Genomic DNA, 27169 nt, shown 5'->3' with positions numbered 1-27169 from the left:
CTTTATATAAATACTTTTGCAATATGCAATTGACTTTTGTGGAAAGTTACAAGTGGTTGTAATAGGCAACAAAATTTTAAACACAATAATGCATTGAGCTCAATGGAAGTTTCAAGTTATTTGCAACAGATTACTTTTAGGATTACTTTTGGATTTCCAGGACTGGATCCTAGATTCAGTCCTGGGTCAGTACTTGGAATCAAGTGATAAAAGTCGACTTAATTACTGTGATGATTTTTAGACAATATTTTGCTATTTTAAAAGTTGATAGAAAATATTTCATAGAAAACAGTCTAAGATTCCCTATGGCAGAAAATTCAAGTTGCAGGTATAGTATGTTCTCGTTACTTTTGTAATCCAGTACTGGGTGCCTAGACTCAGTACTGGGACCTTTATCCAAAACAGGTAAGTAATTACGTTTTCAGAAATTATACGATTTTTAAAGAATATTTAAAGTTTGCAGAAATTGACACTTAGAAGAAATTTCACAGAAAAACAGTCAATGATTTCCTATGGGAGAAAATTGGGTTACTGGTAAGTACAGTTGTAAGTATTTTTCAGAGTCAGTGCTGGGCACCAAGATCCAGCACTGGGAGCTCACCTAATAGCAGGTGAGTATTTTCGTTTTCGTTACTCGGCTGATTTTTGGTGAATATTTTAAGTTTTGAAAAGTCCACACTTGGAAGAAATTTCAGGAAAAACCAGTCAATGTTACCCTATGGAGAAGATTGAGTTATCGGTTTAAAGGTAAGTACTCGACTGGCAGAGTTAAGGTTCTGGGCATAGACTCAGGCGTCTCCCAGGGTCAGGTAGGTACAGTTGGTTCACCCTCAGCGGCACAAGGGCGGCCGGGTGCAGAGAGAGTTAGGCCCAATGTTATCCTATGAGAGGTAGGGGGCCTTGGTTGGTGGCTGCTGACTAGCAGGCCACGTGGCTGTGGGAGCTGGGCTCCTGGTCACTTATCCAGGGCAAGTGGGGAAGTAGATAGATGTAGAGGTTGCACTGCCAGGGCCACTCGGACGGCTGGGTGCAGGGTGCTTTTGAGCATTCGGGCGCTCAATTGATTTGAATGGGAAATCTCTGGTTTAGAAAAAGACTGCAAGCTCGGGGATGAAGATTCTTCAGGTGCCACCACCACTTCGAGAGGTAAGTTGGGTAGTTGGAGGATAGGTAGGTACCCCGGGATTGGGCACAGGGGGCCGCGGAGCGCCGGGTGCAGGGGTACCTTTTGGTGTCGGGAAATCTTACCCTCTGTTGATCGCGGTTGGGGGGGCACCTGGTTCTGAGGCTGCAGACTTCTTCAGGAGTGTCGAGGGAGGTCCTTGGGTGCCGGACTCGGGGTCACAGTCGCCGTGGGGTCGTCCTTGTGGTCTTTGTTCACTCTGGCACAGGCCAGGCTTGGTGGGTGCAGAGTGTGAAGGGTTCGCGGTTCCGGGCTGCTGCCAGGGATTAGAAGTAGATTTGAGTAGAGCCTCTACTCATGGGAGTCCCAGGGGTTTAGAGTCAAAAGGTAGCCAGGTCCTCCAGGGTTTGTGAGGTTGCTGGCCACAAGAGATGCCGGGTTGGAGCAGGAGCAGGTTCGAGGGTCGACAGGCCAGAGGCTCCAACGTTTGTGAGTTGCACAGCCCTCAGTCTTTTCATGTTTCGCTCAAAGAGTGAAGGGCCCTGTAATTTCTCCTTCTCATTCACATATGAAAAGAATGAGGGCTAATCAAAAAATGAATTAGAGCTGGACGTAGAAATGCAGCAGAAGGGCCAGCAAGCGCATTTCTAAGTTGCTCTATGAAGGATGCTTTTGTACTTGACAGATCAGTTTAATCCTACAGGTGCTCTAAAAGGAAGAATGCATTTGAGTCATCCTTGCTGAAAATCACACAGCCATTTATTCTAGGTTGCACTGAGTTTTCAGTCCTCTCCGCCTGCTAGCTTGTTGTTGCAATATGTCTCAATTCTGGAGAATTGTCTGCTATGCTGAAATGCGTGGCCCAGTTCAAGTGTTCATCATATTTCCTGGAAAAATATCAAAAGAAAAACAAAGATTTGGTTTTGGGAAAATAATTTATTACACCTTGTAAAAATCAAAACTTTCACATTTGAGTCAAAAAAGAGAGGCTAGGTCTCACTATTTTGCTCAGGCTGTTTAACACGTACTGCTCACGGGTGCTGTCCTGCTACCAATGGGCATGGAAGCTTTGGCCTGCTCTGTTTCCAGCCTGGGTCGGTGCACCTCTCGTTACACAACCTGAAATTCTAGAGCTCCCTCTAGAACACCATATTGATGCCCAATGCAGCATGGACACCTGATCAACACAGCTGAGTGCAGCCCAGAACCCCTGAGCTCAAGCAATCCACAAGCCTCTGCCTCCCAAGTAACTAGGACAACAGGCACACGCCACCTTGCCCGGCAAACACTGCAGCTGTCCTAATGATGAAATGCATTCCATAAGTAAGGATAATGATAAAGTAAGGTGGAATGAATTGATGGTTTACCAACCATGTTTCAAGAAAATCAATTTCACTATCCTTCAAAGAAAGGAAAAAAATGTCTTATCAAGAAGCAGTGTGAATATGGGAAGGGCCTTTAAAAAAGATGTGGAGTTTCCTAAAGTAAAAAAGAGGGTTGAACTGATTGAAGGGAGAGAGGAAGTAGGGTCGGAAAGATTGTGACGGGGAAGTGAATACAACATAAATACTAGTATTTAGAGAGTGAGAGACAGGTAGAGGGACAGAAGGGAAAGGAGAGTGAGAGTGAGAGAGAAGAGCCAGGTTAGGGCTGAGTTTCTCTTTATCTGCCAGTGACTCCCTGTAGAAGCTTGCTGGCACAATTTACGCTGTCCTGTAGGCATCCCTTGTTATGCCGAGCCAGCCAATATTGAGAAAAATAGCATGGGTCACAATGATGGAACTCGTCTGCAACTTCGGAAGTTTTAAAGTGGTATGGAGTGGGAGGGCTAGAAGAGTTACCATAAAGAATGAATACACGTCATTCTGTTCTCTAGCCTCAACAGCTGCAAGAGAGGAACTCCTGCTGGCCAAGAAGACCAATGTCAGTTCAGCTTGAACAGGTGAAAGCATGCCTGATTCTGCAAAGGTATGAGATTACACTTTTGCGTCAGAGGTGGTCAGGGGCTATTGCACATTAGGGAACCGTTTATTGAGGTCCAGTTGGATTACTCTATCTTCTACCACCTCAAAATCAGCTGCTCATGCAGTGTTCTATACCGATGAGCTATTTTGGTCCTCCCTGCCCCTTCCAGCTAGTGGGTCCCCTGACTAGGGAAAGTGATTCGAACAGATTTGCATATCTTTTCATAGGAGACTTCTTGACTTATTTTATACTGTGCCAAATCAAGGTAGATTGAGTAATGATCTTGACAGACCTATATTGGAGAACTGCAGTGTGAGAAAGTGGCTCTGTATATACTGTTCCCAAATAGGTACAGGGTGTACAGAGTCCACAGTCCCCAGAGGTTTGGCAGAGGCTAAAGTTAGATATAACCTTACTCTCTAAAGTGGTAGCTTGGTCGAGCAGTAAGGCAGTATCAGAGGACAGTGTAAAGCATGTGTTGCACACACTCAGTCAGCAAATGGTCTCACACACTCAATAACTGAACTCTAGGCCAATGGTTTATCTACAAAAAATATATGCTTGTTTTATTTTAGAACCAACAATAGGTATTAAAATATACTTTCTCAGAATGAGATGCTTTATAAATACTTTTGCAATATGCAATTGACTTTTGTAGAAAGTTACAAGTGGTTGCAATAGGCAACAAAATTTTAAACACAATAATGCATTGAGCTCAATGGAAGTTTCAAGTTATTTGCAACAGATTACTTTTAGGATTACTTTTGGATTTCCAGGACTGGATCCTAGATTCAGTCCTGGGTCAGTACTTGGAATCAAGTGATAAAAGTCGACTTAATTACTGTGATGATTTTTAGACAATATTTTGCTATTTTAAAAGTTGACAGAAAATTTTTCATAGAAAACAGTCTAAGATTCCCTATGGCAGAAAATTCAAGTTGCAGGTATAGTATGTTCTCGTTACTTTTGTAATCCAGTACTGGGTGCCTAGACTCAGTACTGGGACCTTTATCCAAAACAGGTAAGTAATTACGTTTTCAGAAATTATACGATTTTTAAAGAATATTTAAAGTTTGCAGAAATTGACACTTAGAAGAAATTTCACAGAAAAACAGTCAATGATTTCCTATGGGAGAAAATTGGGTTACTGGTAAGTACAGTTGTAAGTATTTTTCAGAGTCAGTGCTGGGCACCAAGATCCAGCACTGGGAGCTCACCTAACAGCAGGTGAGTATTTTCGTTTTCGTTACTCGGCTGATTTTTGGTGAATATTTTAAGTTTTGAAAAGTCCACACTTGGAAGAAATTTCAGGAAAAACCAGTCAATGTTACCTTATGGAGAAGATTGAGTTATCGGTTTAAAGGTAAGTACTCGACTGGCAGAGTTAAGGTTCTGGGCATAGACTCAGGCGTCTCCCAGGGTCAGGTAGGTACAGTTGGTTCACCCTCAGCGGCACAAGGGCGGCCGGGTGCAGAGAGAGTTAGGCCCAATGTTATCCTATGAGAGGTAGGGGGGCCTTGGTTGGTGGCTGCTGACTAGCAGGCCACGTGGCTGTGGGAGCTGGGCTCCTGGTCACTTATCCAGGGCAAGTGGGGAAGTAGATAGATGTAGAGGTTGCACTGCCAGGGCCACTCGGACGGCTGGGTGCAGGGTGCTTTTGAGCATTCGGGCGCTCAATTGATTTGAATGGGAAATCTCTGGTTTAGAAAAAGACTGCAAGCTCGGGGACGAAGATTCTTCAGGTGCCACCACCACTTCGAGAGGTAAGTTGGGTAATTGGAGGATAGGTAGGTACCCCGGGATTGGGCACAGGGGGCCGCGGAGCGCCGGGTGCAGGGGTACCTTTTGGTGTCGGGAAATCTTACTCTCTGTTGATCGCGGTTGGGGGGGCACCTGGTTCTGAGGCTGCAGGCTTCTTCAGGAGTGTCGAAGGAGGTCCTTGGGTGCCGGACTCGGGGTCACAGTCGCCATGGGGTCGTCCTTGTGGTCTTTGTTCACTCTGGCACAGGCCAGGCTTGGTGGGTGCAGAGTGTGAAGGGTTCGCGGTTCCGGGCTGCTGCCAGGGATTAGAAGTAGATTTGAGTAGAGCCTCTACTCATGGGAGTCCCAGGGGTTTAGAGTCAAAAGGTAGCCAGGTCCTCCAGGGTTTGTGAGGTTGCTGGCCACAAGAGATGCCGGGTTGGAGCAGGAGCAGGTTCGAGGGTCGACAGGCCAGAGGCTCCAACGTTTGGGAGTTGCACAGCCCTCAGTCTTTTCATGTTTCGCTCAAAGAGTGAAGGGCCCTGTAATTTCTCCTTCTCATTCACATATGAAAAGAATGAGGGTTAATCAAAAAATGAATTAGAGCTGGACGTAGAAATGCAGCAGAAGGGCCAGCAAGCGCATTTCTAAGTTGCTCTATGAAGGATGCTTTTGTACTTGACAGATCAGTTTAATCCTACAGGTGCTCTAAAAGGAAGAATGCATTTGAGTCATCCTTGCTGAAAATCACACAGCCATTTATTCTAGGTTGCACTGAGTTTTCAGTCCTCTCCGCCTGCTAGCTTGTTGTTGCAATATGTCTCAATTCTGGAGAATTGTCTGCTATGCTGAAATGCGTGGCCCAGTTCAAATGTTCATCATATTTCCTGGAAAAATATCAAAAGGAAAACAAAGATTTGGTTTTGGGAAAATAATTTATTACACCTTGTAAAAATCAAAACTTTCACATTTGAGTCAAAAAAGAGAGGCTAGGTCTCACTATTTTGCTCAGGCTGTTTTACACATACTGCTCACAGGTGCTGTCCTGCTACCAATGGGCATGGAAGCTTTGGCCTGCTCTGTTTCCAGCCTGGGTCAGTGCACCTCTCGTTACACAACCTGAAATTCTAGAGCTCCCTCTAGAACACCATATTGATGCCCAATGCAGCATGGACACCTGATCAACACAGCTGAGTGCAGCCCAGAACCCCTGAGCTCAAGCAATCCACAAGCCTCTGCCTGCCAAGTAACTAGGACAACAGGCACACGCCACCTTGCCCGGCAAACACTGCAGCTGTCCTAATGATGAAATGCATTCCATAAGTAAGGATAATGATAAAGTAAGGTGGAATGAATTGATGGTTTACCAACCATGTTTCAAGAAAATCAATTTCACTATCCTTCAAAGAAAGGAAAAAAATGTCTTATCAAGAAGCAGTGTGAATATGGGAAGGGCCTTTAAAAAAGATGTGGAGTTTCCTAAAGTAAAAAAGAGGGTTGAACTGATTGAAGGGAGAGAGGAAGTAGGGTCGGAAAGATTGTGACGGGGAAGTGAATACAACATAAATACTAGTATTTAGAGAGTGAGAGACAGGTAGAGGGACAGAAGGGAAAGGAGAGTGAGAGTGAGAGAGAAGAGCCAGGTTAGGGCTGAGTTTCTCTTTATCTGCCAGTGACTCCCTGTAGAAGCTTGCCGGCACTATTTAGGCTGTCCTGTAGGCATCCCTTGTTATGCCGAGCCAGCCAATATTGAGAAAAATAGCATGGGTCACAATGATGGAACTCGTCTGCAACATCGGAAGTTTTAAAGTAGTATGGAGTGGGAGGGCTAGAAGAGTTACCATAAAGAATGAATACACGTCATTCTGTTCTCTAGCCTCAACAGCTGCAAGAGAGGAACTCCTGCTGGCCAAGAAGACCAATGTCAGTTCAGCTTGAACAGGTGAAAGCATGCCTGATTCTGCAAAGGTATGAGATTACACTTTTGCGTCAGAGGTGGTCAGGGGCTATTGCACATTAGGAAACCGTTTATTGAGGTCCAGTTGGATTACTCTATCTTCTACCACCTCAAAATCAGCTGCTCATGCAGTGTTCTATACCGATGAGCTATTTTGGTCCTCCCTGCCCCTTCCAGCTAGTGCGTCCCCAGACTAGGGAAAGTGATTCGAACAGATTTGCATATCTTTTCATAGGAGACTTCTTGACCTATTTTATACTGTGCCAAATCAAGGTAGATTGAGTAATGATCTTGACAGTCCTATATTGGAGAACTGCAGTGTGAGAAAGTGGCTCTGTATATACTGTTCCCAAATAGGTACAGGGTGTACAGTCCCCAGAGGTTTGGCAGAGGCTAAAGTTAGATATAACCTTACTCTCTAAAGTGGTAGCTTGGTCGAGCAGTAAGGCAGTATCAGAGGACAGTGTAAAGCATTTGTTGCACACACTCAGTCAGCAAATGGTCTCACACACTCAATAACTGAACTCTAGGCCAATGGTTTATCTACAAAAAATATATGCTTGTTTTATTTTAGAACCAACAATAGGTATTAAAATATACTTTCTCACAATGAGATGCTTTATATAAATACTTTTGCAATATGCAATTGACTTTTGTAGAAAGTTACAAGTGGTTGCAATAGGCAACAACATTTTAAACACAATAATGCATTGAGCTCAATGGAAGTTTCAAGTTATTTGCAACAGATTACTTTTAGGATTACTTTTGGATTTCCAGGACTGGATCCTAGATTCAGTCCTGGGTCAGTACTTGGAATCAAGTGATAAAAGTCGACTTAATTACTGTGATGATTTTTAGACAATATTTTGCTATTTTAAAAGTTGATAGAAAATATTTCATAGAAATAAGTCAATGATTCCCTATGGCAGAAAATTCAAGTTGCAGGTATAGTATGTTCTCGTTACTTTTGTAATCCAGTACTGGGTGCCTAGACTCAGTACTGGGACCTTTATCCAAAACAGGTAAGTAATTACGTTTTCAGAAATTATACGATTTTTAAAGAATATTTAAAGTTTGCAGAAATTGACACTTAGAAGAAATTTCACAGAAAAACAGTCAATGATTTCCTATGGGAGAAAATTGGGTTACTGGTAAGTACAGTTGTAAGTATTTTTCAGAGTCAGTGCTGGGCACCAAGATCCAGCACTGGGAGCTCACCTAATAGCAGGTGAGTATTTTCGTTTTCGTTACTCGGCTGATTTTTGGTGAATATTTTAAGTTTTGAAAAGTCCACACTTGGAAGAAATTTCAGGAAAAACCAGTCAATGTTACCCTATGGAGAAGATTGAGTTATCGGTTTAAAGGTAAGTACTCGACTGGCAGAGTTAAGGTTCTGGGCATAGACTCAGGCGTCTCCCAGGGTCAGGTAGGTACAGTTGGTTCACCCTCAGCGGCACAAGGGCGGCCGGGTGCAGAGAGAGTTAGGCCCAATGTTATCCTATGAGAGGTAGGGGGGCCTTGGTTGGTGGCTGCTGACTAGCAGGCCACGTGGCTGTGGGAGCTGGGCTCCTGGTCACTTATCCAGGGCAAGTGGGGAAGTAGATAGATGTAGAGGTTGCACTGCCAGGGCCACTCGGACGGCTGGGTGCAGGGTGCTTTTGAGCATTCGGGCGCTCAATTGATTTGAATGGGAAATCTCTGGTTTAGAAAAAGACTGCAAGCTCGGGGATGAAGATTCTTCAGGTGCCACCACCACTTCGAGAGGTAAGTTGGGTAGTTGGAGGATAGGTAGGTACCCCGGGATTGGGCACAGGGGGCCGCGGAGCGCCGGGTGCAGGGGTACCTTTTGGTGTCGGGAAATCTTACTCTCTGTTGATCGCGGTTGGGGGGGCACCTGGTTCTGAGGCTGCAGGCTTCTTCAGGAGTGTCGAAGGAGGTCCTTGGGTGCCGGACTCGGGGTCACAGTCGCCGTGGGGTCGTCCTTGTGGTCTTTGTTCACTCTGGCACAGGCCAGGCTTGGTGGGTGCAGAGTGTGAAGGGTTCGCGGTTCCGGGCTGCTGCCAGGGATTAGAAGTAGATTTGAGTAGAGCCTCTACTCATGGGAGTCCCAGGGGTTTAGAGTCAAAAGGTAGCCAGGTCCTCCAGGGTTTGTGAGGTTGCTGGCCACAAGAGATGCCGGGTTGGAGCAGGAGCAGGTTCGAGGGTCGACAGGCCAGAGGCTCCAACGTTTGTGAGTTGCACAGCCCTCAGTCTTTTCATGTTTCGCTCAAAGAGTGAAGGGCCCTGTAATTTCTCCTTCTCATTCACATATGAAAAGAATGAGGGCTAATCAAAAAATGAATTAGAGCTGGACGTAGAAATGCAGCAGAAGGGCCAGCAAGCGCATTTCTAAGTTGCTCTATGAAGGATGCTTTTGTACTTGACAGATCAGTTTAATCCTACAGGTGCTCTAAAAGGAAGAATGCATTTGAGTCATCCTTGCTGAAAATCACACAGCCATTTATTCTAGGTTGCACTGAGTTTTCAGTCCTCTCCGCCTGCTAGCTTGTTGTTGCAATATGTCTCAATTCTGGAGAATTGTCTGCTATGCTGAAATGCGTGGCCCAGTTCAAGTGTTCATCATATTTCCTGGAAAAATATCAAAAGAAAAACAAAGATTTGGTTTTGGGAAAATAATTTATTACACCTTGTAAAAATCAAAACTTTCACATTTGAGTCAAAAAAGAGAGGCTAGGTCTCACTATTTTGCTCAGGCTGTTTAACACGTACTGCTCACGGGTGCTGTCCTGCTACCAATGGGCATGGAAGCTTTGGCCTGCTCTGTTTCCAGCCTGGGTCGGTGCACCTCTCGTTACACAACCTGAAATTCTAGAGCTCCCTCTAGAACACCATATTGATGCCCAATGCAGCATGGACACCTGATCAACACAGCTGAGTGCAGCCCAGAACCCCTGAGCTCAAGCAATCCACAAGCCTCTGCCTCCCAAGTAACTAGGACAACAGGCACACGCCACCTTGCCCGGCAAACACTGCAGCTGTCCTAATGATGAAATGCATTCCATAAGTAAGGATAATGATAAAGTAAGGTGGAATGAATTGATGGTTTACCAACCATGTTTCAAGAAAATCAATTTCACTATCCTTCAAAGAAAGGAAAAAAATGTCTTATCAAGAAGCAGTGTGAATATGGGAAGGGCCTTTAAAAAAGATGTGGAGTTTCCTAAAGTAAAAAAGAGGGTTGAACTGATTGAAGGGAGAGAGGAAGTAGGGTCGGAAAGATTGTGACGGGGAAGTGAATACAACATAAATACTAGTATTTAGAGAGTGAGAGACAGGTAGAGGGACAGAAGGGAAAGGAGAGTGAGAGTGAGAGAGAAGAGCCAGGTTAGGGCTGAGTTTCTCTTTATCTGCCAGTGACTCCCTGTAGAAGCTTGCTGGCACAATTTACGCTGTCCTGTAGGCATCCCTTGTTATGCCGAGCCAGCCAATATTGAGAAAAATAGCATGGGTCACAATGATGGAACTCGTCTGCAACTTCGGAAGTTTTAAAGTGGTATGGAGTGGGAGGGCTAGAAGAGTTACCATAAAGAATGAATACACGTCATTCTGTTCTCTAGCCTCAACAGCTGCAAGAGAGGAACTCCTGCTGGCCAAGAAGACCAATGTCAGTTCAGCTTGAACAGGTGAAAGCATGCCTGATTCTGCAAAGGTATGAGATTACACTTTTGCGTCAGAGGTGGTCAGGGGCTATTGCACATTAGGGAACCGTTTATTGAGGTCCAGTTGGATTACTCTATCTTCTACCACCTCAAAATCAGCTGCTCATGCAGTGTTCTATACCGATGAGCTATTTTGGTCCTCCCTGCCCCTTCCAGCTAGTGGGTCCCCTGACTAGGGAAAGTGATTCGAACAGATTTGCATATCTTTTCATAGGAGACTTCTTGACTTATTTTATACTGTGCCAAATCAAGGTAGATTGAGTAATGATCTTGACAGACCTATATTGGAGAACTGCAGTGTGAGAAAGTGGCTCTGTATATACTGTTCCCAAATAGGTACAGGGTGTACAGAGTCCACAGTCCCCAGAGGTTTGGCAGAGGCTAAAGTTAGATATAACCTTACTCTCTAAAGTGGTAGCTTGGTCGAGCAGTAAGGCAGTATCAGAGGACAGTGTAAAGCATTTGTTGCACACACTCAGTCAGCAAATGGTCTCACACACTCAATAACTGAACTCTAGGCCAATGGTTTATCTACTAAAAATATATGCTTGTTTTATTTTAGAACCAACAATAGGTATTAAAATATACTTTCTCAGAATGAGATGCTTTATATAAATACTTTTGCAATATGCAATTGACTTTTGTAGAAAGTTACAAGTGGTTGCAATAGGCAACAAAATTTTAAACACAATAATGCATTGAGCTCAATGGAAGTTTCAAGTTATTTGCAACAGATTACTTTTAGGATTACTTTTGGATTTCCAGGACTGGATCCTAGATTCAGTCCTGGGTCAGTACTTGGAATCAAGTGATAAAAGTCGACTTAATTACTGTGATGATTTTTAGACAATATTTTGCTATTTTAAAAGTTGACAGAAAATTTTTCATAGAAAACAGTCTAAGATTCCCTATGGCAGAAAATTCAAGTTGCAGGTATAGTATGTTCTCGTTACTTTTGTAATCCAGTACTGGGTGCCTAGACTCAGTACTGGGACCTTTATCCAAAACAGGTAAGTAATTACGTTTTCAGAAATTATACGATTTTTAAAGAATATTTAAAGTTTGCAGAAATTGACACTTAGAAGAAATTTCACAGAAAAACAGTCAATGATTTCCTATGGGAGAAAATTGGGTTACTGGTAAGTACAGTTGTAAGTATTTTTCAGAGTCAGTGCTGGGCACCAAGATCCAGCACTGGGAGCTCACCTAACAGCAGGTGAGTATTTTCGTTTTCGTTACTCGGCTGATTTTTGGTGAATATTTTAAGTTTTGAAAAGTCCACACTTGGAAGAAATTTCAGGAAAAACCAGTCAATGTTACCCTATGGAGAAGATTGAGTTATCGGTTTAAAGGTAAGTACTCGACTGGCAGAGTTAAGGTTCTGGGCATAGACTCAGGCGTCTCCCAGGGTCAGGTAGGTACAGTTGGTTCACCCTCAGCGGCACAAGGGCGGCCGGGTGCAGAGAGAGTTAGGCCCAATGTTATCCTATGAGAGGTAGGGGGGCCTTGGTTGGTGGCTGCTGACTAGCAGGCCACGTGGCTGTGGGAGCTGGGCTCCTGGTCACTTATCCAGGGCAAGTGGGGAAGTAGATAGATGTAGAGGTTGCACTGCCAGGGCCACTCGGACGGCTGGGTGCAGGGTGCTTTTGAGCATTCGGGCGCTCAATTGATTTGAATGGGAAATCTCTGGTTTAGAAAAAGACTGCAAGCTCGGGGACGAAGATTCTTCAGGTGCCACCACCACTTCGAGAGGTAAGTTGGGTAGTTGGAGGATAGGTAGGTACCCCGGGATTGGGCACAGGGGGCCGCGGAGCGCCGGGTGCAGGGGTACCTTTTGGTGTCGGGAAATCTTACTCTCTGTTGATCGCGGTTGGGGGGGCACCTGGTTCTGAGGCTGCAGGCTTCTTCAGGAGTGTCGAAGGAGGTCCTTGGGTGCCGGACTCGGGGTCACAGTCGCCATGGGGTCGTCCTTGTGGTCTTTGTTCACTCTGGCACAGGCCAGGCTTGGTGGGTGCAGAGTGTGAAGGGTTCGCGGTTCCGGGCTGCTGCCAGGGATTAGAAGTAGATTTGAGTAGAGCCTCTACTCATGGGAGTCCCAGGGGTTTAGAGTCAAAAGGTAGCCAGGTCCTCCAGGGTTTGTGAGGTTGCTGGCCACAAGAGATGCCGGGTTGGAGCAGGAGCAGGTTCGAGGGTCGACAGGCCAGAGGCTCCAACGTTTGGGAGTTGCACAGCCCTCAGTCTTTTCATGTTTCGCTCAAAGAGTGAAGGGCCCTGTAATTTCTCCTTCTCATTCACATATGAAAAGAATGAGGGTTAATCAAAAAATGAATTAGAGCTGGACGTAGAAATGCAGCAGAAGGGCCAGCAAGCGCATTTCTAAGTTGCTCTATGAAGGATGCTTTTGTACTTGACAGATCAGTTTAATCCTACAGGTGCTCTAAAAGGAAGAATGCATTTGAGTCATCCTTGCTGAAAATCACACAGCCATTTATTCTAGGTTGCACTGAGTTTTCAGTCCTCTCCGCCTGCTAGCTTGTTGTTGCAATATGTCTCAATTCTGGAGAATTGTCTGCTATGCTGAAATGCGTGGCCCAGTTCAAATGTTCATCATATTTCCTGGAAAAATATCAAAAGGAAAACAAAGATTTGGTTTTGGGAAAATAATTTATTACACCTTGTAAAAATCAAAACTTTCACATTTGAGTCAAAAAAGAGAGGCTAGGTCTCACTATTTTGCTCAGGCTGTTTTACACATACTGCTCACAGGTGCTGTCCTGCTACCAATGGGCATGGAAGCTTTGGCCTGCTCTGTTTCCAGCCTGGGTCGGTGCACCTCTCGTTACACAACCTGAAATTCTAGAGCTCCCTCTAGAACACCATATTGATGCCCAATGCAGCATGGACACCTGATCAACACAGCTGAGTGCAGCCCAGAACCCCTGAGCTCAAGCAATCCACAAGCCTCTGCCTCCCAAGTAACTAGGACAACAGGCACACGCCACCTTGCCCGGCAAACACTGCAGCTGTCCTAATGATGAAATGCATTCCATAAGTAAGGATAATGATAAAGTAAGGTGGAATGAATTGATGGTTTACCAACCATGTTTCAAGAAAATCAATTTCACTATCCTTCAAAGAAAGGAAAAAAATGTCTTATCAAGAAGCAGTGTGAATATGGGAAGGGCCTTTAAAAAAGATGTGGAGTTTCCTAAAGTAAAAAAGAGGGTTGAACTGATTGAAGGGAGAGAGGAAGTAGGGTCGGAAAGATTGTGACGGGGAAGTGAATACAACATAAATACTAGTATTTAGAGAGTGAGAGACAGGTAGAGGGACAGAAGGGAAAGGAGAGTGAGAGTGAGAGAGAAGAGCCAGGTTAGGGCTGAGTTTCTCTTTATCTGCCAGTGACTCCCTGTAGAAGCTTGCCGGCACTATTTAGGCTGTCCTGTAGGCATCCCTTGTTATGCCGAGCCAGCCAATATTGAGAAAAATAGCATGGGTCACAATGATGGAACTCGTCTGCAACATCGGAAGTTTTAAAGTAGTATGGAGTGGGAGGGCTAGAAGAGTTACCATAAAGAATGAATACACGTCATTCTGTTCTCTAGCCTCAACAGCTGCAAGAGAGGAACTCCTGCTGGCCAAGAAGACCAATGTCAGTTCAGCTTGAACAGGTGAAAGCATGCCTGATTCTGCAAAGGTATGAGATTACACTTTTGCGTCAGAGGTGGTCACGGGCTATTGCACATTAGGAAACCGTTTATTGAGGTCCAGTTGGATTACTCTATCTTCTACCACCTCAAAATCAGCTGCTCATGCAGTGTTCTATACCGATGAGCTATTTTGGTCCTCCCTGCCCCTTCCAGCTAGTGGGTCCCCAGACTAGGGAAAGTGATTCGAACAGATTTGCATATCTTTTCATAGGAGACTTCTTGACCTATTTTATACTGTGCCAAATCAAGGTAGATTGAGTAATGATCTTGACAGACCTATATTGGAGAACTGCAGTGTGAGAAAGTGGCTCTGTATATACTGTTCCCAAATAGGTACAGGGTGTACAGAGTCCACAGTCCCCAGAGGTTTGGCAGAGGCTAAAGTTAGATATAACCTTACTCTCTAAAGTGGTAGCTTGGTCGAGCAGTAAGGCAGTATCAGAGGACAGTGTAAAGCATTTGTTGCACACACTCAGTCAGCAAATGGTCTCACACACTCAATAACTGAACTCTAGGCCAATGGTTTATCTACAAAAAATATATGCTTGTTTTATTTTAGAACCAACAATAGGTATTAAAATATACTTTCTCACAATGAGATGCTTTATATAAATACTTTTGCAATATGCAATTGACTTTTGTAGAAAGTTACAAGTGGTTGCAATAGGCAACAACATTTTAAACACAATAATGCATTGAGCTCAATGGAAGTTTCAAGTTATTTGCAACAGATTACTTTTAGGATTACTTTTGGATTTCCAGGACTGGATCCTAGATTCAGTCCTGGGTCAGTACTTGGAATCAAGTGATAAAAGTCGACTTAATTACTGTGATGATTTTTAGACAATATTTTGCTATTTTAAAAGTTGATAGAAAATATTTCATAGAAAAAAGTCAATGATTCCCTATGGCAGAAAATTCAAGTTGCAGGTATAGTATGTTCTCGTTACTTTTGTAATCCAGTACTGGGTGCCTAGACTCAGTACTGGGACCTTTATCCAAAACAGGTAAGTAATTACGTTTTCAGAAATTATACGATTTTTAAAGAATATTTAAAGTTTGCAGAAATTGACACTTAGAAGAAATTTCACAGAAAAACAGTCAATGATTTCCTATGGGAGAAAATTGGGTTACTGGTAAGTACAGTTGTAAGTATTTTTCAGAGTCAGTGCTGGGCACCAAGATCCAGCACTGGGAGCTCACCTAATAGCAGGTGAGTATTTTCGTTTTCGTTACTCGGCTGATTTTTGGTGAATATTTTAAGTTTTGAAAAGTCCACACTTGGCAGAAATTTCAGGAAAAACCAGTCAATGTTACCCTATGGAGAAGATTGAGTTATCGGTTTAAAGGTAAGTACTCGACTGGCAGAGTTAAGGTTCTGGGCATAGACTCAGGCGTCTCCCAGGGTCAGGTAGGTACAGTTGGTTCACCCTCAACGGCACAAGGGCGGCCGGGTGCAGAGAGAGTTAGGCCCAATGTTATCCTATGAGAGGTAGGGGGGCCTTGGTTGGTGGCTGCTGACTAGCAGGCCACGTGGCTGTGGGAGCTGGGCTCCTGGTCACTTATCCAGGGCAAGTGGGGAAGTAGATAGATGTAGAGGTTGCACTGCCAGGGCCACTCGGACGGCTGGGTGCAGGGTGCTTTTGAGCATTCGGGCGCTCAATTGATTTGAATGGGAAATCTCTGGTTTAGAAAAAGACTGCAAGCTCGGGGACGAAGATTCTTCAGGTGCCACCACCACTTCGAGAGGTAAGTTGGGTAGTTGGAGGATAGGTAGGTACCCCGGGATTGGGCACAGGGGGCCGCGGAGCGCCGGGTGCAGGGGTACCTTTTGGTGTCGGGAAATCTTACTCTCTGTTGATCGCGGTTGGGGGGGCACCTGGTTCTGAGGCTGCAGGCTTCTTCAGGAGTGTCGAAGGAGGTCCTTGGGTGCCGGACTCGGGGTCACAGTCGCCATGGGGTCGTCCTTGTGGTCTTTGTTCACTCTGGCACAGGCCAGGCTTGGTGGGTGCAGAGTGTGAAGGGTTCGCGGTTCCGGGCTGCTGCCAGGGATTAGAAGTAGATTTGAGTAGAGCCTCTACTCATGGGAGTCCCAGGGGTTTAGAGTCAAAAGGTAGCCAGGTCCTCCAGGGTTTGTGAGGTTGCTGGCCACAAGAGATGCCGGGTTGGAGCAGGAGCAGGTTCGAGGGTCGACAGGCCAGAGGCTCCAACGTTTGGGAGTTGCACAGCCCTCAGTCTTTTCATGTTTCGCTCAAAGAGTGAAGGGCCCTGTAATTTCTCCTTCTCATTCACATATGAAAAGAATGAGGGCTAATCAAAAAATGAATTAGAGCTGGACGTAGAAATGCAGCAGAAGGGCCAGCAAGCGCATTTCTAAGTTGCTCTATGAAGGATGCTTTTGTACTTGACAGATCAGTTTAATCCTACAGGTGCTCTAAAAGGAAGAATGCATTTGAGTCATCCTTGCTGAAAATCACACAGCATTTATTCTAGGTTGCACTGAGTTTTCAGTCCTCTCCGCCTGCTAGCTTGTTGTTGCAATATGTCTCAATTCTGGAGAATTGTCTGCTATGCTGAAATGCGTGGCCCAGTTCAAATGTTCATCATATTTCCTGGAAAAATATCAAAAGGAAAACAAAGATTTGGTTTTGGGAAAATAATTTATTACACCTTGTAAAAATCAAAACTTTCACATTTGAGTCAAAAAAGAGAGGCTAGGTCTCACTATTTTGCTCAGGCTGTTTAACACGTACTGCTCACAGGTGCTGTCCTGCTACCAATGGGCATGGAAGCTTTGGCCTGCTCTGTTTCCAGCCTGGGTCGGTGCACCTCTCGTTACACAACCTGAAATTCTAGAGCTCCCTCTAGAACACCATATTGATGCCCAATGCAGCATGGACACCTGATCAACACAGCTGAGTGCAGCCCAGAACCCCTGAGCTCAAGCAATCCACAAGCCTCTGCCTCCCAAGTAACTAGGACAACAGGCACATGCCACCTTGCCCGGCAAACACTGCAGCTGTCCTAATGATGAAATGCATTCCATAAGTAAGGATAATGATAAAGTAAGGTGGAATGAATTGATGGTTTACCAACCATGTTTCAAGAAAATCAATTTCACTATCCTTCAAAGAAAGGAAAAAAATGTCTTATCAAGAAGCAGTGTGAATATGGGAAGGGCCTTTAAAAAAGATGTGGAGTTTCCTAAAGTAAAAAAGAGGGTTGAACTGATTGAAGGGAGAGAGGAAGTAGGGTCGGAAAGATTGTGACGGGGAAGTGAATACAACATAAATACTAGTATTTAGAGAGTGAGAGACAGGTAGAGGGACAGAAGGGAAAGGAGAGTGAGAGTGAGAGAGAAGAGCCAGGTTAGGGCTGAGTTTCTCTTTATCTGCCAGTGACTCCCTGTAGAAGCTTGCTGGCACAATTTAGGCTGTCCTGTAGGCATCCCTTGTTATGCCGAGCCAGCCAATATTGAGAAAAATAGCATGGGTCACAATGATGGAACTCGTCTGCAACTTCGGAAGTTTTAAAGTGGTATGGAGTGGGAGGGCTAGAAGAGTTACCATAAAGAATTAATACACGTCATTCTGTTCTCTAGCCTCAACAGCTGCAAGAGAGGAACTCCTGCTGGCCAAGAAGACCAATGTCAGTTCAGCTTGAACAGGTGAAAGCATGCCTGATTCTGCAAAGGTATGAGATTACACTTTTGCGTCAGAGGTGGTCAGGGGCTATTGCACATTAGGGAACCGTTTATTGAGGTCCAGTTGGATTACTCTATCTTCTACCACCTCAAAATCAGCTGCTCATGCAGTGTTCTATACCGATGAGCTATTTTGGTCCTCCCTGCCCCTTCCAGCTAGTGGGTCCCCTGACTAGGGAAAGTGATTCGAACAGATTTGCATATCTTTTCATAGGAGACTTCTTGACTTATTTTATACTGTGCCAAATCAAGGTAGATTGAGTAATGATCTTGACAGACCTATATTGGAGAACTGCAGTGTGAGAAAGTGGCTCTGTATATACTGTTCCCAAATAGGTACAGGGTGTACAGAGTCCACACTCCCCAGAGGTTTGGCAGAGGCTAAAGTTAGATATAACCTTACTCTCTAAAGTGGTAGCTTGGTCGAGCAGTAAGGCAGTATCAGAGGACAGTGTAAAGCATTTGTTGCACACACTCAGTCAGCAAATGGTCTCACACACTCAATAACTGAACTCTAGGCCAATGGTTTATCTACAAAAAATATATGCTTGTTTTATTTTAGAACCAACAATAGGTATTAAAATATACTTTCTCAGAATGAGATGCTTTATATAAATACTTTTGCAATATGCAATTGACTTTTGTAGAAAGTTACAAGTGGTTGCAATAGGCAACAAAATTTTAAACACAATAATGCATTGAGCTCAATGGAAGTTTCAAGTTATTTGCAACAGATTACTTTTAGGATTACTTTTGGATTTCCAGGACTGGATCCTAGATTCAGTCCTGGGTCAGTACTTGGAATCAAGTGATAAAAGTCGACTTAATTACTGTGATGATTTTTAGACAATATTTTGCTATTTTAAAAGTTGACAGAAAATATTTCATAGAAAACAGTCTAAGATTCCCTATGGCAAAAAATTCAAGTTGCAGGTATAGTATGTTCTCGTTACTTTTGTAATCCAGTACTGGGTGCCTAGACTCAGTACTGGGACCTTTATCCAAAACAGGTAAGTAATTACGTTTTCAGAAATTATACGATTTTTAAAGAATATTTAAAGTTTGCAGAAATTGACACTTAGAAGAAATTTCACAGAAAAACAGTCAATGATTTCCTACGGGAGAAAATTGGGTTACTGGTAAGTACAGTTGTAAGTATTTTTCCGAGTCAGTGCTGGGCACCAAGATCCAGCACTGGGAGCTCACCTAATAGCAGGTGAGTATTTTCGTTTTCGTTACTCGGCTGATTTTTGGTGAATATTTTAAGTTTTGAAAAGTCCACACTTGGAAGAAATTTCAGGAAAAACCAGTCAATGTTACCCTATGGAGAAGATTGAGTTATCGGTTTAATGGTAAGTACTCGACTGGCAGAGTTAAGGTTCTGGGCATAGACTCAGGCGTCTCCCAGGGTCAGGTAGGTACAGTTGGTTCACCCTCAGCGGCACAAGGGCGGCCGGGTGCAGAGAGAGTTAGGCCCAATGTTATCCTATGAGAGGTAGGGGGGCCTTGGTTGGTGGCTGCTGACTAGCAGGCCACGTGGCTGTGGGAGCTGGGCTCCTGGTCACTTATCCAGGGCAAGTGGGGAAGTAGATAGATGTAGAGGTTGCACTGCCAGGGCCACTCGGACGGCTGGGTGCAGGGTGCTTTTGAGCATTCGGGCGCTCAATTGATTTGAATGGGAAATCTCTGGTTTAGAAAAAAACTGCAAGCTCGGGGACGAAGATTCTTCAGGTGCCACCACCACTTCGAGAGGTAAGTTGGGTAGTTGGAGGATAGGTAGGTACCCCGGGATTGGGCACAGGGGGCCGCGGAGCGCCGGGTGCAGGGGTACCTTTTGGTGTCGGGAAATCTTACCCTCTGTTGATCGCGGTTGGGGGGGCACCTGGTTCTGAGGCTGCAGGCTTCTTCAGGAGTGTCGAGGGAGGCCCTTGGGTGCCGGACTCGGGGTCACAGTCGCCGTGGGGTCGTCCTTGTGGTCTTTGTTCACTCTGGCACAGGCCAGGCTTGGTGGGTGCAGAGTGTGAAGGGTTCGCGGTTCCGGGCTGCTGCCAGGGATTAGAAGTAGACTTGAGTAGAGCCTCTACTCATGGGAGTCCCAGGGGTTTAGAGTCAAAAGGTAGCCAGGTCCTCCAGGGTTTGTGAGGTTGCTGGCCACAAGAGATGCCGGGTTGGAGCAGGAGCAGGTTCGAGGGTCGACAGGCCAGAGGCTCCAACGTTTGGGAGTTGCACAGCCCTCAGTCTTTTCATGTTTCGCTCAAAGAGTGAAGGGCCCTGTAATTTCTCCTTCTCATTCACATATAAAAAGAATGAGGGTTAATCAAAAAATGAATTAGAGCTGGACGTAGAAATGCAGCAGAAGGGCCAGCAAGCGCATTTCTAAGTTGCTCTATGAAGGATGCTTTTGTACTTGACAGATCAGTTTAATCCTACAGGTGCTCTAAAAGGAAGAATGCATTTGAGTCATCCTTGCTGAAAATCACACAGCCATTTATTCTAGGTTGCACTGAGTTTTCAGTCCTCTCCGCCTGCTAGCTTGTTGTTGCAATATGTCTCAATTCTGGAGAATTGTCTGCTATGCTGAAATGCGTGGCCCAGTTCAAATGTTCATCATATTTCCTGGAAAAATATCAAAAGGAAAACAAAGATTTGGTTTTGGGAAAATAATTTATTACACCTTGTAAAAATCAAAACTTTCACATTTGAGTCAAAAAAGAGAGGCTAGGTCTCACTATTTTGCTCAGGCTGTTTTACACGTACTGCTCACAGGTGCTGTCCTGCTACCAATGGGCATGGAAGCTTTGGCCTGCTCTGTTTCCAGCCTGGGTCGGTGCACCTCTCGTTACACAACCTGAAATTCTAGAGCTCCCTCTAGAACACCATATTGATGCCCAATGCAGCATGGACACCTGATCAACACAGCTGAGTGCAGCCCAGAACCCCTGAGCTCAAGCAATCCACAAGCCTCTGCCTCCCAAGTAACTAGGACAACAGGCACACGCCACCTTGCCCGGCAAACACTGCAGCTGTCCTAATGATGAAATGCATTCCATAAGTAAGGATAATGATAAAGTAAGGTGGAATGAATTGATGGTTTACCAACCATGTTTCAAGAAAATCAATTTCACTATCCTTCAAAGAAAGGAAAAAAATGTCTTATCAAGAAGCAGTGTGAATATGGGAAGGGCCTTTAAAAAAGATGTGGAGTTTCCTAAAGTAAAAAAGAGGGTTGAACTGATTGAAGGGAGAGAGGAAGTAGGGTCGGAAAGATTGTGACGGGGAAGTGAATACAACATAAATACTAGTATTTAGAGAGTGAGAGACAGGTAGAGGGACAGAAGGGAAAGGAGAGTGAGAGTGAGAGAGAAGAGCCAGGTTAGGGCTGAGTTTCTCTTTATCTGCCAGTGACTCCCTGTAGAAGCTTGCTGGCACAATTTAGGCTGTCCTGTAGGCATCCCTTGTTATGCCGAGCCAGCCAATATTGAGAAAAATAGCATGGGTCACAATGATGGAACTCGTCTGCAACTTCGGAAGTTTTAAAGTGGTATGGAGTGGGAGGGCTAGAAGAGTTACCATAAAGAATGAATACACGTCATTCTGTTCTCTAGCCTCAACAGCTGCAAGAGAGGAACTCCTGCTGGCCAAGAAGACCAATGTCAGTTCAGCTTGAACAGGTGAAAGCATGCCTGATTCTGCAAAGGTATGAGATTACACTTTTGCGTCAGAGGTGGTCAGGGGCTATTGCACATTAGGAAACCGTTTATTGAGGTCCAGTTGGATTACTCTATCTTCTACCACCTCAAAATCAGCTGCTCATGCAGTGTTCTATACCGATGAGCTATTTTGGTCCTCCCTGCCCCTTCCAGCTAGTGGGTCCCCTGACTAGGGAAAGTGATTCGAACAGATTTGCATATCTTTTCATAGGAGACTTCTTGACCTATTTTATACTGTGCCAAATCAAGGTAGATTGAGTAATGATCTTGACAGACCTATATTGGAGAACTGCAGTGTGAGAAAGTGGCTCTGTATATACTGTTCCCAAATAGGTACAGGGTGTACAGAGTCCACAGTCCCCAGAGGTTTGGCAGAGGCTAAAGTTAGATATAACCTTACTCTCTAAAGTGGTAGCTTGGTCGAGCAGTAAGGCAGTATCAGAGGACAGTGTAAAGCATTTGTTGCACACACTCAGTCAGCAAATGGTCTCACACACTCAATAACTGAACTCTAGGCCAATGGTTTATCTACAAAAAATATATGCTTGTTTTATTTTAGAACCAACAATAGGTATTAAAATATACTTTCTCAGAATGAGATGCTTTATATAAATACTTTTGCAATATGCAATTGACTTTTGTAGAAAGTTACAAGTGGTTGCAATAGGCAACAACATTTTAAACACAATAATGCATTGAGCTCAATGGAAGTTTCAAGTTATTTGCAATAGATTACTTTTAGGATTACTTTTGGATTTCCAGGACTGGATCCTAGATTCAGTCCTGGGTCAGTACTTGGAATCAAGTGATAAAAGTCGACTTAATTACTGTGATGATTTTTAGACAATATTTTGCTATTTTAAAAGTTGACAGAAAATTTTTCATAGAAAACAGTCTAAGATTCCCTATGGCAGAAAATTCAAGTTGCAGGTATAGTATGTTCTCGTTACTTTTGTAATCCAGTACTGGGTGCCTAGACTCAGTACTGGGACCTTTATCCAAAACAGGTAAGTAATTACGTTTTCAGAAATTATACGATTTTTAAAGAATATTTAAAGTTTGCAGAAATTGACACTTAGAAGAAATTTCACAGAAAAACAGTCAATGATTTCCTAAGGGAGAAAATTGGGTTACTGGTAAGTACAGTTGTAAGTATTTTTCAGAGTCAGTGCTGGGCACCAAGATCCAGCACTGGGAGCTCACCTAATAGCAGGTGAGTATTTTCGTTTTCGTTACTCGGCTGATTTTTGGTGAATATTTTAAGTTTTGAAAAGTCCACACTTGGAAGAAATTTCAGGAAAAACCAGTCAATGTTACCCTATGGAGAAGATTGAGTTATCGGTTTAAAGGTAAGTACTCGACTGGCAGAGTTAAGGTTCTGGGCATAGACTCAGGCGTCTCCCAGGGTCAGGTAGGTACAGTTGGTTCACCCTCAGCGGCACAAGAGCGGCCGGGTGCAGAGAGAGTTAGGCCCAATGTTATCCTATGAGAGGTAGGGGGGCCTTGGTTGGTGGCTGCTGACTAGCAGGCCACGTGGCTGTGGGAGCTGGGCTCCTGGTCACTTATCCAGGGCAAGTGGGGAAGTAGATAGATGTAGAGGTTGCACTGCCAGGGCCACTCGGACGGCTGGGTGCAGGGTGCTTTTGAGCATTCGGGCGCTCAATTGATTTGAATGGGAAATCTCTGGTTTAGAAAAAGACTGCAAGCTCGGGGACGAAGATTCTTCAGGTGCCACCACCACTTCGAGAGGTAAGTTGGGTAGTTGGAGGATAGGTAGGTACCCCGGGATTGGGCACAGGGGGCCGCGGAGCGCCGGGTGCAGGGGTACCTTTTGGTGTCGGGAAATCTTACCCTCTGTTGATCGCGGTTGGGGGGGCACCTGGTTCTGAGGCTGCAGGCTTCTTCAGGAGTGTCGAGGGAGGTCCTTGGGTGCCGGACTCGGGGTCACAGTCGCCGTGGGGTCGTCCTTGTGGTCTTTGTTCACTCTGGCACAGGCCAGGCTTGGTGGGTGCAGAGTGTGAAGGGTTCGCGGTTCCGGGCTGCTGCCAGGGATTAGAAGTAGATTTTAGTAGAGCCTCTACTCATGGGAGTCCCAGGGGTTTAGAGTCAAAAGGTAGCCAGGTCCTCCAGGGTTTGTGAGGTTGCTGGCCACAAGAGATGCCGGGTTGGAGCAGGAGCAGGTTCGAGGGTCGACAGGCCAGAGGCTCCAACGTTTGGGAGTTGCACAGCCCTCAGTCTTTTCATGTTTCGCTCAAAGAGTGAAGGGCCCTGTAATTTCTCCTTCTCATTCACATATGAAAAGAATGAGGGCTAATCAAAAAATGAATTAAAGCTGGACGTAGAAATGCAGCAGAAGGGCCAGCAAGCGCATTTCTAAGTTGCTCTATGAAGGATGCTTTTGTACTTGACAGATCAGTTTAATCCTACAGGTGCTCTAAAAGGAAGAATGCATTTGAGTCATCCTTGCTGAAAATCACACAGCCATTTATTCTAGGTTGCACTGAGTTTTCAGTCCTCTCCGCCTGCTAGCTTGTTGTTGCAATATGTCTCAATTCTGGAGAATTGTCTGCTATGCTGAAATGCGTGGCCCAGTTCAAATGTTCATCATATTTCCTGGAAAAATATCAAAAGGAAAACAAAGATTTGGTTTTGGGAAAATAATTTATTACACCTTGTAAAAATCAAAACTTTCACATTTGAGTCAAAAAAGAGAGGCTAGGTCTCACTATTTTGCTCAGGCTGTTTTACACGTACTGCTCACAGGTGCTGTCCTGCTACCAATGGGCATGGAAGCTTTGGCCTGCTCTGTTTCCAGCCTGGGTCGGTGCACCTCTCGTTACACAACCTGAAATTCTAGAGCTCCCTCTAGAACACCATATTGATGCCCAATGCAGCATGGACACCTGATCAACACAGCTGAGTGCAGCCCAGAACCCCTGAGCTCAAGCAATCCACAAGCCTCTGCATCCCAAGTAACTAGGACAACAGGCACACGCCACCTTGCCCGGCAAACACTGCAGCTGTCCTAATGATGAAATGCATTCCATAAGTAAGGATAATGATAAAGTAAGGTGGAATGAATTGATGGTTTACCAACCATGTTTCAAGAAAATCAATTTCACTATCCTTCAAAGAAAGGAAAAAAATGTCTTATCAAGAAGCAGTGTGAATATGGGAAGGGCCTTTAAAAAAGATGTGGAGTTTCCTAAAGTAAAAAAGAGGGTTGAACTGATTGAAGGGAGAGAGGAAGTAGGGTCGGAAAGATTGTGACGGGGAAGTGAATACAACATAAATACTAGTATTTAGAGAGTGAGAGACAGGTAGAGGGACAGAAGGGAAAGGAGAGTGAGAGTGAGAGAGAAGAGCCAGGTTAGGGCTGAGTTTCTCTTTATCTGCCAGTGACTCCCTGTAGAAGCTTGCCGGCACAATTTAGGCTGTCCTGTAGGCATCCCTTGTTATGCCGAGCCAGCCAATATTGAGAAAAATAGCATGGGTCACAATGATGGAACTCGTCTGCAACATCGGAAGTTTTAAAGTAGTATGGAGTGGGAGGGCTAGAAGAGTTACCATAAAGAATGAATACACGTCATTCTGTTCTCTAGCCTCAACAGCTGCAAGAGAGGAACTCCTGCTGGCCAAGAAGACCAATGTCAGTTCAGCTTGAACAGGTGAAAGCATGCCTGATTCTGCAAAGGTATGAGATTACACTTTTGCGTCAGAGGTGGTCAGGGGCTATTGCACATTAGGAAACCGTTTATTGAGGTCCAGTTGGATTACTCTATCTTCTACCACCTCAAAATCAGCTGCTCATGCAGTGTTCTATACCGATGAGCTATTTTGGTCCTCCCTGCCCCTTCCAGCTAGTGGGTCCCCTGACTAGGGAAAGTGATTCGAACAGATTTGCATATCTTTTCATAGGAGATTTCTTGACCTATTTTATACTGTGCCAAATCAAGGTAGATTGAGTTATGATCTTGACAGACCTATATTGGAGAACTGCAGTGTGAGAAAGTGGCTCTGTATATACTGTTCCCAAATAGGTAGACGGCGTACAGAGTCCACAGTCCCCAGAGGTTTGGCAGAGGCTAAAGTTAGATATAACCTTACTCTCTAAAGTGGTAGCTTGGTCGAGCAGTAAGGCAGTATCAGAGGACAGTGTAAAGCATTTGTTGCACACACTCAGTCAGCAAATGGTCTCACACACTCAATAACTGAACTCTAGGCCAATGGTTTATCTACAAAAAATATATGCTTGTTTTATTTTAGAACCAACAATAGGTATTAAAATATACTTTCTCAGAATGAGATGCTTTATATAAATACTTTTGCAATATACAATTGACTTTTGTAGAAAGTTACAAGTGGTTGCAATAGGCAACAACATTTTAAACACAATAATGCATTGAGCTCAATGGAAGTTTCAAGTTATTTGCAACAGATTACTTTTAGGATTACTTTTGGATTTCCAGGACTGGATCCTAGATTCAGTCCTGGGTCAGTACTTGGAATCAAGTGATAAAAGTCGACTTAATTACTGTGATGATTTTTAGACAATATTTTGCTATTTTAAAAGTTGACAGAAAATTTTTCATAGAAAACAGTCTAAGATTCCCTATGGCAGAAAATTCAAGTTGCAGGTATAGTATGTTCTCGTTACTTTTGTAATCCAGTACTGGGTGCCTAGACTCAGTACTGGGACCTTTATCCAAAACAGGTAAGTAATTACGTTTTCAGAAATTATACGATTTTTAAAGAATATTTAAAGTTTGCAGAAATTGACACTTAGAAGTAATTTCACAGAAAAACAGTCAATGATTTCCTATGGGAGAAAATTGGGTTACTGGTAAGTACAGTTGTAAGTATTTTTCAGAGTCAGTGCTGGGCACCAAGATCCAGCACTGGGAGCTCACCTAACAGCAGGTGAGTATTTTCGTTTTCGTTACTCGGCTGATTTTTGGTGAATATTTTAAGTTTTGAAAAGTCCACACTTGGAAGAAATTTCAGGAAAAACCAGTCAATGTTACCCTATGGAGAAGATTGAGTTATCGGTTTAAAGGTAAGTACTCGACTGGCAGAGTTAAGGTTCTGGGCATAGACTCAGGCGTCTCCCAGGGTCAGGTAGGTACAGTTGGTTCACCCTCAGCGGCACAAGAGCGGCCGGGTGCAGAGAGAGTTAGGCCCAATGTTATCCTATGAGAGGTAGGGGGGCCTTGGTTGGTGGCTGCTGACTAGCAGGCCACGTGGCTGTGGGAGCTGGGCTCCTGGTCACTTATCCAGGGCAAGTGGGGAAGTAGATAGATGTAGAGGTTGCACTGCCAGGGCCACTCGGACGGCTGGGTGCAGGGTGCTTTTGAGCATTCGGGCGCTCAATTGATTTGAATGGGAAATCTCTGGTTTAGAAAAAGACTGCAAGCTCGGGGACGAAGATTCTTCAGGTGCCACCACCACTTCGAGAGGTAAGTTGGGTAGTTGGAGGATAGGTAGGTACCCCGGGATTGGGCACAGGGGGCCGCGGAGCGCCGGGTGCAGGGGTACCTTTTGG

The 27169-nt window shown here is 44.6% G+C and overlaps 7 non-coding genes across 7 annotated transcripts; all 7 read right to left on the bottom strand.

Annotated features, from left to right (window-relative positions):
- Nucleotides 1-2106: 2106 nt before the first annotated feature.
- Nucleotides 2107-2406, bottom strand: LOC146854484 (signal recognition particle RNA). The gene has a single exon (XR_014959332.1).
- Nucleotides 2407-5811: 3405 nt separating this feature from the next.
- Nucleotides 5812-6111, bottom strand: LOC146854483 (signal recognition particle RNA). Its single transcript, XR_014959264.1, has one exon.
- A 3398-nt stretch (nucleotides 6112-9509) lies between these two features.
- On the bottom strand, nucleotides 9510-9809 carry LOC146854482 (signal recognition particle RNA). Its single transcript, XR_014959331.1, has one exon.
- Nucleotides 9810-13216: 3407 nt separating this feature from the next.
- LOC146854481 (signal recognition particle RNA) lies at nucleotides 13217-13516 on the bottom strand. Its single transcript, XR_014959058.1, has one exon.
- A 3406-nt stretch (nucleotides 13517-16922) lies between these two features.
- Nucleotides 16923-17222, bottom strand: LOC146854480 (signal recognition particle RNA). Its single transcript, XR_014981594.1, has one exon.
- A 3407-nt stretch (nucleotides 17223-20629) lies between these two features.
- LOC146854479 (signal recognition particle RNA) lies at nucleotides 20630-20929 on the bottom strand. The gene has a single exon (XR_014959079.1).
- Nucleotides 20930-24336: 3407 nt separating this feature from the next.
- LOC146854478 (signal recognition particle RNA) lies at nucleotides 24337-24636 on the bottom strand. The gene has a single exon (XR_014959302.1).
- Nucleotides 24637-27169: the final 2533 nt, after the last annotated feature.

This window comes from Triturus cristatus, chromosome 4_1, assembly GCF_964204655.1.
Source record: "Triturus cristatus chromosome 4_1, aTriCri1.1, whole genome shotgun sequence".
Lineage (NCBI taxonomy): Eukaryota > Metazoa > Chordata > Amphibia > Caudata > Salamandridae > Triturus > Triturus cristatus.
This window is presented reverse-complemented; position numbering and strand designations above follow the sequence as displayed.